This window comes from Piliocolobus tephrosceles, chromosome 8 (genome assembly GCF_002776525.5).
Source record: "Piliocolobus tephrosceles isolate RC106 chromosome 8, ASM277652v3, whole genome shotgun sequence".
Taxonomy (NCBI): Eukaryota; Metazoa; Chordata; class Mammalia; order Primates; family Cercopithecidae; genus Piliocolobus; species Piliocolobus tephrosceles.
The window spans coordinates 53,992,562-54,003,284 of record NC_045441.1 but is presented as its reverse complement, the minus strand read 5'-3'; the positions used below and the strand labels follow the sequence as shown (position 1 = coordinate 54,003,284).

The following is a 10,723-nucleotide window of genomic DNA, read 5'->3' as shown; positions in this document are numbered from 1 at the left end:
GAAGTTCACAAAAATAACTGTTTCTTTCAAAATGCAACATTTCTCTGTAACACAAAGGGTCTCAGTTAGTTGACAGCCTTTAAACCATAAGTTCTTTATTCCAAATTATATAATTGGCATGGAAAGAAAAATGACCTTGGAATATTAATCTTAAAAATGTAAGTTTTCTTTTGTTTAAAAAGAAAATAGGCCGGGGGTGGTGGCTTACATCTGTAATCCCAGCATTTTGGGAGGCCGAGGTGGGCAAATCACCTGAGCTCAGGAGTTCGAGACCAACCTGGGCAATAGGGCAAAAACCCATCTCTACTAAAAATACAAAAAATTAGCTGGGCATGGTGGTATATGCCTGTAATCCTAGCTACTCACGAGGCTGAGGGAGGAGAATCACTTGAATCTGGGAGGCAGAGGGAGCAGTGAGCCCAGATGATGTCACTGCACTCCAGCCTGGACAACAGAGCAAGACTCCTTCTAAAAATAATAATAATAAAATAAATAAAAATTTTAAAAAGAAAAATAAATAAAAGAAAAAAATAAATAAAAGGAAAATAATGAGAAAACTAAAGTAAGGAAAGGAGCCAAAAGAAAGAACCTCAAGTTATCTAGAAATTGAATAAGTGAGTTCAACTTTTCAGACTGCCTAAGAACAAAATGCAGTAGAAGTAACAAAAACAGCACCTTTTTTCTCTTATGTGATCCACTCTTACTAAGATATAAATAAATAAACCAGACAGGGTAGCACATCCTTATAGTTCACATACTTGGGAGGCTGAGGGCAGCATGAGCCCAGGAGTTCAAAGTTGCAGTGAGCTAAGATCATACCACTGCAACCAGCCTAGGTGGCAGAGATACCTTCTCAAAAAACAAACAAAAACAGAGAGCTAAAAGTTGGCTGCCTACCTGGCTGCTTTATTCCTGCTGTGAAAACTGATTGTATAAATTGGAGCTATCTTGTCATACCCAAATAAAATTGAGAGACCAAGGGGAGGAAAAGAAAAGCACTTGGTGGGTACAAGCACTTACCCAGGAATTATCTCACAAGCCAGTTACTAAAAGACCTGCTATAATGTAAGACCAGTTTTACCTAGTAGCTGCTGAAATGAACTGTCGTAATGTTAAGACTTGTTTTACCTACCACTGTCACTCACCAATCAGCTTGCCCACACCTGACAATTTCCACAGGGCCAATGAGTTTTCTTTCAAAACAATACATAATATTTCTTTTTCTATTAAAACTCCCAATGTTTTCTTTGTTCTTCGGACATATCCCTGGTCTGTGTATATGCTCTGAATTGCAAATCTGTTTTCCCAAATAAAACATTTTGTTTTGAACTACTTCTCTACATTTTGTTTGACTCTGACACTGCCTATCACCTATAGCTCAGATGCTGTTGTTTACTACAAGTATGCTCTAAGGTCTTCAGAAAGATGTGGGAATTCTGCTCTAATCTATTAACAGATGCTTAAGGAGCACCGCTACAAAAAGCACATCATGAATTTACAGAAAGGAAGTTAGCATCAGGGTCATGAGCAGGCTGATTTAGCATAAAACAAAGGAAGCTTAAGTTTCTTTTTTCGTTGTTTTGTTTTTGAGACAGAGTTTCACTCTTGTTGCCTCTGCTAGAGTGCAATGGCATGATCTCAGCTCACTGCAACCTCCGACTCCCGGATTCAAGTGATTCACCACCTCAGCCTCCCGAGTAGCTGGAATTACAGGCACCCACCACCATACTCAGCTAATTTTTGCATTTTTAGTAGAGACGGGGTTTCACCATGTTGGCCAGGCTGGTCTTGAACTCTTGACCTCAGGTGATCCACCCACTTTGGCCTCCCAAAGTGCTGGGATTACAGGTGTGAGCCATCACGCCCAGCTCAGGAAGCTTAAGTTTCTATCAGTGTGTTTACACAGTCATACAATTTTGTAAAATTTGCAAACGTAAGATACTTAACTTCAATCAAGTAATGCCACTGACTCCTTCCACTCTATCTTTCTATCACACTTCCTCTCATGTGGATGGGTGCTGGAGTGGCTACAAACATTTTGAGATTCGAGGGGAAGCTAGGTTGGTGGTCCATTTAGTTTTAGTTTAGTACAGTGTATATGTGGTTTGCAATTACTTCCACATATAAGTAAGTTATTACCAGCTATTCCCACCCTAAGAATTACTTTCAGGGATATATCTACCACTGTGCTAACTTAGCCAATGCCATAATATGAAGGTGCTGGCTAGAGCTTGTTTCACCATATGTTTGATAGTATGATGAAAGATATTTCTCACTGTTCATCAGTTATGCTTGCAATACATCCTCTGGGCCTCTGCTTTTCCTTCTTTCTTCCTTTTCTTTTTTTTCTTTCCTTTCTTCCCTTCCTTTCCTTCCTTTCATTCCTTCCTTCCCTTCCTTCCCTTCCTTCCTTCCTTCCTTCCTTCCTTCCTTCCTTCCTTCCTTCCTTCCTTCCTTCCTTCTGTCTTTCTCTTTCTCTCTCTTTCTCTTTCTCTCTTTTTTCTTTTCTTTTCTAACAAGGTCTCACTCTGTAGCTCAGGCTGGAGTGTGGCGGCTTAATTAAAGCTTACTACAGTCCCGAACTCCAGGGCTTAAGCAATCCTCCCATCTCAGCCTCCCAAGTATCTGGGCCTATAGGCGTGCACCACCATGCGTAGCTATTTTTTTATTTATTTTATTTTTTTTTATTATTTACTTATTTATTTATTTTTGAGATGGAGTCTCGCTCTATCACCCAGGAAGGACCGCAGTGGCATGATCTCAGCTTACTGCAACCTCTGCCTTCCAGGTTCCAGCGATTCTCCTGCCTCAGCCTACTGAGTAGCTGGGATTACAGGTGCCCGCCATCATGCCAGGCTAATTTTTGTATTTTTAGTAGAGATGGGGTTTCACCATGTTGGCCAGGTTGGTCTCAAACTCCTGACCTCAGGTAATCTGCCTGCCTCAGCCTCCCAAAGTGCTGAGATTACAGTCATGAGCCAGCATGCCTCGTCACTATTTTTTTTAATTTTTTGTAGAGATGGGGTCGCGCTTTGTTGTCTAGGCTGTCTCAAACTCCAGGTGTCAGGCGATCCTCCTGCCTTGGCCTCCCAAAGTGCTGGGACTACAAGTATGAGCCACCATGCCCAGCCTGCTTTTGTTATTTCTTCCACCTAGCCTTGCATTCCCACTTCCTCAAACAAAAATCCTACATGTTTTTCAAGATCAGATCAAATGCCACCTCTTCAACGAAGCCTTCCCAAGTATGGAATAAATCTCTCCATCTGTTTTCCATGAAATTGCTTTTTGTTTGTGCCTCTATTTTAAAACAAGTAAACACTATGTTGTATTTTAGTTATTTGTTAACATGACTTTATCTCTTCCACTAGACTGTAAACTTTTTAAGGCCACAAAATGTATCACTTAACTTTATATTTCTCACAGCATCAAACATGGTGTCTAAATCATGATGCGTAGACAATGTTTATGTGAACTTAATTTTTTAACTTGGTGTGCTCTTTTGTTAACATCAAGCTGAAAATATCTATTTGTCTAATCCATTATTTTTGATGTTAGAACAGTGCTTCCCCCACAAAGATATAGAGATTATAGAAAGTATATATAAATATATATACATACACATATATATGTATATCATTCAAATGGAAACAATTAAAAATCTAATAATCTTAAGTCTTAGTGGCTTCACAAAATGAAGTTCTAGGTAGTAAGTTAATCTTTGTAAGACTAAGAGCTTAAAAGAAGACAGAAAAGACCACTGAAGGTCACAATTTGCATATTGATCTAACTGTATGCTTATTCTCTCACAAACATGTAATTGACTTTGCTTTTATTGGATTTGGGTTCTAAACCAATTTTATTAGTTGTAGTCTCACTGGTAATTTCAGTGAAGTATGAGAAACAGATGTTAGTTAAGAAGATAGCATGTATACACTAATCTGGATAACAGATTTAACACATACTGGATATACTGCTTTGTAGGCATTGGATTTGATCAATAGCTATGCTCCATTCTTACTACATTTCTTGGGGTATGAAGTATTTCACAGTTAAGACCTGATTTAGTCTAAATTTTATCATATATAGTCTAAAGTTTAGACTAAAGTATAAAGTTTATAAAGTTTATAAACTTACTAAAGTATAAAGACTAAAGTATAGTCTAAAGTTTATACAGAGCAAATACACAACTGAACTATAATTGGAAGCATCATCAAGTCCTTATCTGGTATAACAATAGGAGAATTAATTGCAATAATAAATCTTCTCTCACTAAGTACTAGAGAGTTTTAAAAATTACCTTTCTTGGCAGGGTGCAGTGGCTCATCCCTGTAATCCCAGCACTTTGGGAGGCCGAAGCGGGTGGATCACGAGATCAGGAGATCAAGACCATCCTGGCTAACACGCTGAAACCCTGCCTCTACTAAAAATACAAAAAATTAGCCAGGCATGGTGGCGGACGCCTGTAGTCCCAGCTACTTGGGAGGTTGAGGCAGGAGAATGGCATGCACTCGGGAGGCGGAGCTTGCAGTGAGCCAAGATTGTGCCACTGCACTCCAGCCTGGGTGACAGAGGGAGATTCTGTCTCAAAAAAAAGAAAAATATTGTCTTTCCTGTAATGACTGATAGTAGTAGAAAATTCACTGATTTGGGAATCGGAAGACTTAAAACCTGGCTGTGCCATTTATCAGTTGTGTAAGTCTGAACAAGATGTTTTAACTCAGTATCTCTGTTTTAACATCTGTGAAATGGGAATAATGATATTCAATCTTAATATTTGTTCTGCTTATCTTTTTTCTAAGAGACAGTGTCTTACTCTGTCATCCATGGTGGAGTGCAGTGATGTGATCATAGCTCACTGTAACCTCCAACTCCTAGGTTCAAAAGATCCTCCCACCTCAGCCTCCTGAGTAGCTAGGACTACAGGCATGCATCATCACGTCTAGCTAATTTTTTTTTTTTTTTTTTAAGAGATGGGATCTTGTAATGTTGCACAGGCTGGTCGCAAACTCCTGGACTCAAGTGGTCCTCCCACCTCAGCCTCCCAAAGGGCTAGGATTACAGGCATGAGCAACTGCACCCAGCCTTGTTCTGTCTATCTTATAGGTCTGCTTTGAGTAGTAGATGGAACTTATTCATTGATTCATTAGTATGTCTTTAGTGCCTATTAGATTCTATGACAGATAATGCATATTAAAGAGTTGTATAAATTTCAAAGCCCCATAGAAATAAAGAAATTATTTAATTTAGAAAATATTTGACTTGGAATATGTAATATTGGAGTAAGAAACATAAATGTGGAACCTTTGAGATACCTTACTGAACAGAAAAGACTATCCTTTTAATTTTTTTAAAATGTAATACTGTTTATTTAACTTCAAAAATATTTCAGCTTTCTAAACAAACCCAAAAAAACAGAACGTTGCAAATTGTGTTTAAGTACAGGAGGTTCTTGAACTTACAACATTTTTTTTTTTTTTGAGACGAAGTTTCACTCGTTGCCCAGGCTGGAGTGCAATGGCGCAATCTCAGCTCACCGCAACCCCCACCTCCTGGGTTCAAGCGATTCTCCTGCCTCAGCCTCCCAAGTAGCTGAGATTACAGGTATGAGCCACCACACCCAGCTAATTTTGTGTTTTTAATAGAGACAGGGTTTCTCAATGTTGGTCAGGCTGGTCTGAAACTCCTGACCTCAGGTGATCCACCCACCTTGGCCTCCTAACGTGCTGATATTACAGGCGTGAGCCACCGCGCCCGAACGAGGTTCTTGAACTTTCACTGATGCGATGGCTCTTCGCTTTGCTGACAATGAAGAGTTCTACAGTTTGTTTAAAAACAAACAGTTTAGGCCAGGTGTGGTGGTTCACGCCTGTAATTCCAGTACCTTGGGAGGCCAAGGCGGGTGAATCACGAGTTCAGGAGTTCAAGACCAGCCTGGCCAACATGGTGAAACCCTGTCTCTACTAAAAATTTAAAAATTAGCTGGGCGTGGTGGTTTGCACCTGTAATCCCAGCTACTCAAGAGGTTGACACAGCAGAATTGCTTGAACCCGGGAGGCGGAGGTTGCAGTGAGCTGAGATTGCACTACGGCACTCCAACCCAGGCAACAGAGCAAGACTCTGTCTCAGAAAAAAAAGAGAGAAAAAAAAAAAAACATTTAAAAACTACCGCACTTAACAAAAACAAAAACAAAAACCTTCTCATGCCAGCTGACCCCCTTTGTCCACAGCTAAGATGGCAGCAGAATGCTATGTCACTATATACAGAAACAAGACAACCTGAAGTTAAATGGATGCCCACTGCAGAGTCAACAGGTCCAGGCTCACAGTGCACGTCCTGAGCTACAGCCCCTCCAAAAGGCATCTTCCCCACAGCCTCAACGCCGAGCAAGGAGCATCAAGAGTTTGTCTCAGTTTTTTTGTTCTTTTTACAAACTATAGACATGTACAGTTGATAACTCAGAATTTCTAGCCAATAACCATATAGTTAACACCACCTTACAAAAAGAAAAAAAGCCAGAAACATCTTTTAAATGCCTTGTCACACCAAGAGCAAAGGGCAGAGAGTGAGGAGAACATGAGAATGCCTTATCATTTTTAAAATGTTTGGAAATAGGTACAACTCTGATACAGTTTCAGGGTGCTCCAGACACCCATGGCTACTTCATGTAAACCACTGATCTAGAGCACTTTGAGAGACTGCAATATGATCATGATCAAATTTTGTAATTAAACCTAATGAGGGCAACAGACACTTCTCAAATAAGAGATGTGTCAATTATGGTGCTCCCCACTCTAAGTATTCACAAGGAGACAAACAGTTTATTTATTCAGCCTTCTCCTGCTCCTCTTCTTCCTCTTTGCCTTCTTCATCTTCCTCTTCCACCTTTTTACCAGGCAACAATAGCAGGACCCTTTGCGCCATCAAACTTTCCTTTCGACTTACAGTCGGCAACATCCTTCTCCTACTTCTCCTTCAGCTTTGCCGCCTTAGTGATGTAAGGCTGCTTTTCACTGTCATTTAAGTTATTCCGCATCGCACCCAGCTTTTTTGCCATATCTCCAATAGAGATGGTGGGGTTTGTGGATTTGATCTTGGGGCCTAATTCTGAACAGAACCGGAAGAATCCAGATGGTGGCCTTTTGGAGGCATTAGATCCTTCTTCTTCTTAGCTCCCTTAGCTGGTCCATAATCCTTCATTTCCTGATAATAGCACACTTTATCCACCTTTGCTATTTCATCAAATTTAGATTTCTCTTTCCCGGACATTGTCTTCCACCTCTCAGAGCACTTCTTGGAAAATTCTGCAAAATTGACAGGGACCTCTGGGTTTTTCTTATGTTCTTCTCTGCACATCTGCACATAGAAGGCATAAGCAGACATCTTGCCCTTTGGTTTCTTGGGGTCACCTTTAGCCATCCTGAGTGTATTGTTCGCTAGTCTGGGCAGAGCAGGGCACCATGCACGGCTCAGTGCTCCCCAGCCTTGTGCTAGCTGCCTCCATGAGAGCCCAACTATCCTTTTAATTGATACAAAGCCCTGCCTCCATGGCTTAGACAAAAGACAAACATTTCAGCATTTTCTCCCTAATCTAACAGCAATGCTGAACTCACATACATAGGAAACCCTAAGTGTGTGCACGTGTATGGATATATATAATATGTATGTATTTTGTATGTGTATATACATATATATACATATGTGCATACAGATGTATAAACACACAAACATATCCACTTGTCATTCTCAAGGCCCCAGGACTTGCACATAGTTGAATTCTAAGGCAGCTGCTGCCATGGGATTAGGTCTAGATCAGGACTGTTCCAGCGAGACAGCAAAGGTCAGAATCACACCCAGGATGCCCTAGGAAGTCCAGGACATTAGCTAGTCAAAAATATTTATGTGATCACTTCTCAGGCTTTTGGCTAAGATTGAATGCAAACATATTTATTTGCCTTATCCATTTGTGCAGTCAGTCCTAATTGCTACAGGGAGAGAGGGAAACAAACAGAAAAAAACATAGTCCCTAACCTTAAACTGCTAACACACTCCACCGAAAAGCAGAAAAGGCACAAGAAAATGTCTTCAGAGAACACTTACAGAACAGCCCAAGTGCAAATGAATACCATGTCGTGTAGTTTTTCTCCTTCTTCATCCTTCACTTAGATCCCAACAAAATAATCAAGAAAGCCACTTTTCCCCCGAGAGAGGGAAAGAATATTCACAATATGCCAGTCACTAAACTGAATTCTTTACTTGAAGAAACAGAGACTCAGAGAGTTTAAATAAGTTTCCCAAAAGAAGTCACAGACGTACTAAGTAGCATGGACAGTTTCTTTTTTTTTTTTGAGATGGAGTCTCGTTGTATCGCCCAGGCTGGAGTGCAGTGGCGCGATCTCGGCTCACTGCAAGCTCTGCCTCCCGGGTTCACGCCATTCTCCCGCCTCAGCCTCCGAGCATTCTCCCGCCTCAGCCTCCGAGTAGCTGGGACTACAGGCGCCCGCCACCACGCCCGGCTAGTTTTTTGTATTTTTAGTAGAGACGGGGTTTCACCATGTTAGCCAGGATGGTCTTGATCTCCTGACCTCGTGATCCACCCGCCTCGCCCTCCCAAAGTGCTGGGATTACAGGCTTGAGCCACCGCGCCCGGCCGGCAGTTTCAAATTGAAATCTATATGATTCCAATGCTCTTAACCACTACACCATATGGTAACTTGTAAATAGCACTGAAAACTGTAATAATCTTACTGGGCATTTTTTTGAGAATTGTTTGAGAATTAAGAATCGTTTTAAACATGGTTAAGAAAATTCTATTTAGACAATTTCTTTGTCCCACTCATAACACATGAAAACCACCACTGCAGATTGAGAACAAAGGTACTACACAGTGAAGATGGATCTGAATTGAATCAAACAGTGAACTGAAAGGATGCGAGAGGCCAAGTTAGTAAGAGTTGCCAAGATCACTCTGCTCCTTCAGAGAAGTGAGTTAGTAGAGGAAAGAAAGCTGGGCAGGCAAATGTGATTAGAAGGAGGAGTTTTCATGATAGACACACCCCACTCCATCAATAACATACCCAAACTCCAGGAGTGACCCAACACAAACTGAGGTTCTTGGGGTCAAAGGATTCCCTCTTCTATGAACAAAATATGTCTCCATGTCTCTGCACATGCTGTTGCCACTCCCTGGAACACTCTTCCCCACATATCCCTAGTAAGATATTTCTCTCAAAAAGCTCAAATTGGCCAGGCATGGTGGTTCACACCTGTAATCCAAGCACTTTGGGAGGCCAAACTGGGAGGATTGCTAGAGGCCAGGAGTTTGAGACCAGTCTGGGCAACAAAGTGAAACCTTGTCTCTACAAAACAATTTTTAAATTAGGCAGGTGGGGTGGTCCCCGCTACTCAGGAGGCTGAAGTAGGAGGATCACTGGAGTCTAGGAGGTTGAGGCTGAGGTAAGCCATGATATTGCCACTGTACCACTATACTCCACCCTATCTAAAATTTCAAAAAATACAAAGCTCAAATATCAGAATTACAACACTGCCTTCTCTGACTCTCCCAAGCAAACAGAATTACTAGTAGTTAACACCACTATTATAGAATTTGGAATGTGAGTGTGTGTATCCCCTCACCATTCTGATTAGCTGAATTCACTTATAAATTGCTTAATCCACACAACAGTCAGTGTTGCACAAGACTGCAGGTTGTTCAAACCATTCTTAAAGTCAAACTGTCTCTCTAAAAAATTTGGAAATGTATTCACATTAATGAAGATATCATTACTGCAAGTGAACTACATCTTTATTTGAAATGAAGGCATGTTCTGTCCCTGAAGTTGGGCCAGGAAGAATGTTTATTCTACTCACTTTGCAGTAGGAAACCTTTACACATTTGAAGGCACAGAGAGTTACTTCATGTGCCTGAAGCTTGAACTACGGAGAGGCTACATAGTGAAGTAGGAAGACCACCTGGTTAACAATCAGGAAACAGGGATTACAGTCCTAACAGGCTTGCAAGTCACTGAAACTTAGGCCTCATCTTTCTTTATCTAAAATAAGAGAGTTGGTTGGATCAGGTGTTTTCTCATGTCGTTTTCTGCTTGACACTATAGTATTAATATATGATTCTACTGTAAAATAAAAATACTAGAATTCAAGAAGCAATGCAAAATCAGAAATAGGCTTTGCATGAAAGTATGACAGCACAGGAACCCAAGAAAACAGTTCATGAGCCTGTCCCAGAACACAACAGAAGCACAAACAGAGCCCTCCTTATACAATCCTCTTCTACCTTCACCCTTAAAGGCTGAACCTTGCTTGAACCTCTTCTTCTCCATCTTTTCCTCATTGCCTCCAATTAAACCATTCTTTATTTTTCTTCTGGATTACAAATTCATCATAAAGTGATAAGTTTCATAAGAATTCTGCATTATTGCTCCTAGACTTTGCAGAAAACAGTGTGTGATTGAAAGACATACAGACCATGTTTCCCATTGCATATATATGTGTAAGTATACATATAATTTAATGATTTTCTCTTCACACACGTGCATACACACACAAATACCCTCACAAAAACCATATCTTATGTTATTCAAATCAATATTGATTAGGATTTCATAATTCAAGTTTTATGAAAATACTTAACATTTCATCATTTTATACCTCAGATAAGCACACAATGCTTTTCCAAACTATTCAGTTTTACTGTGGAACAAATAT

At 40.5% G+C, this 10,723-nt stretch overlaps 1 pseudogene; it reads right to left on the bottom strand.

Annotated features, from left to right (window-relative positions):
- Positions 1-6,823: 6,823 nt before the first annotated feature.
- LOC111551874 lies at positions 6,824-7,501 on the bottom strand (annotated as a pseudogene).
- Between the last annotated feature and the right edge of the window lie 3,222 nt (positions 7,502-10,723).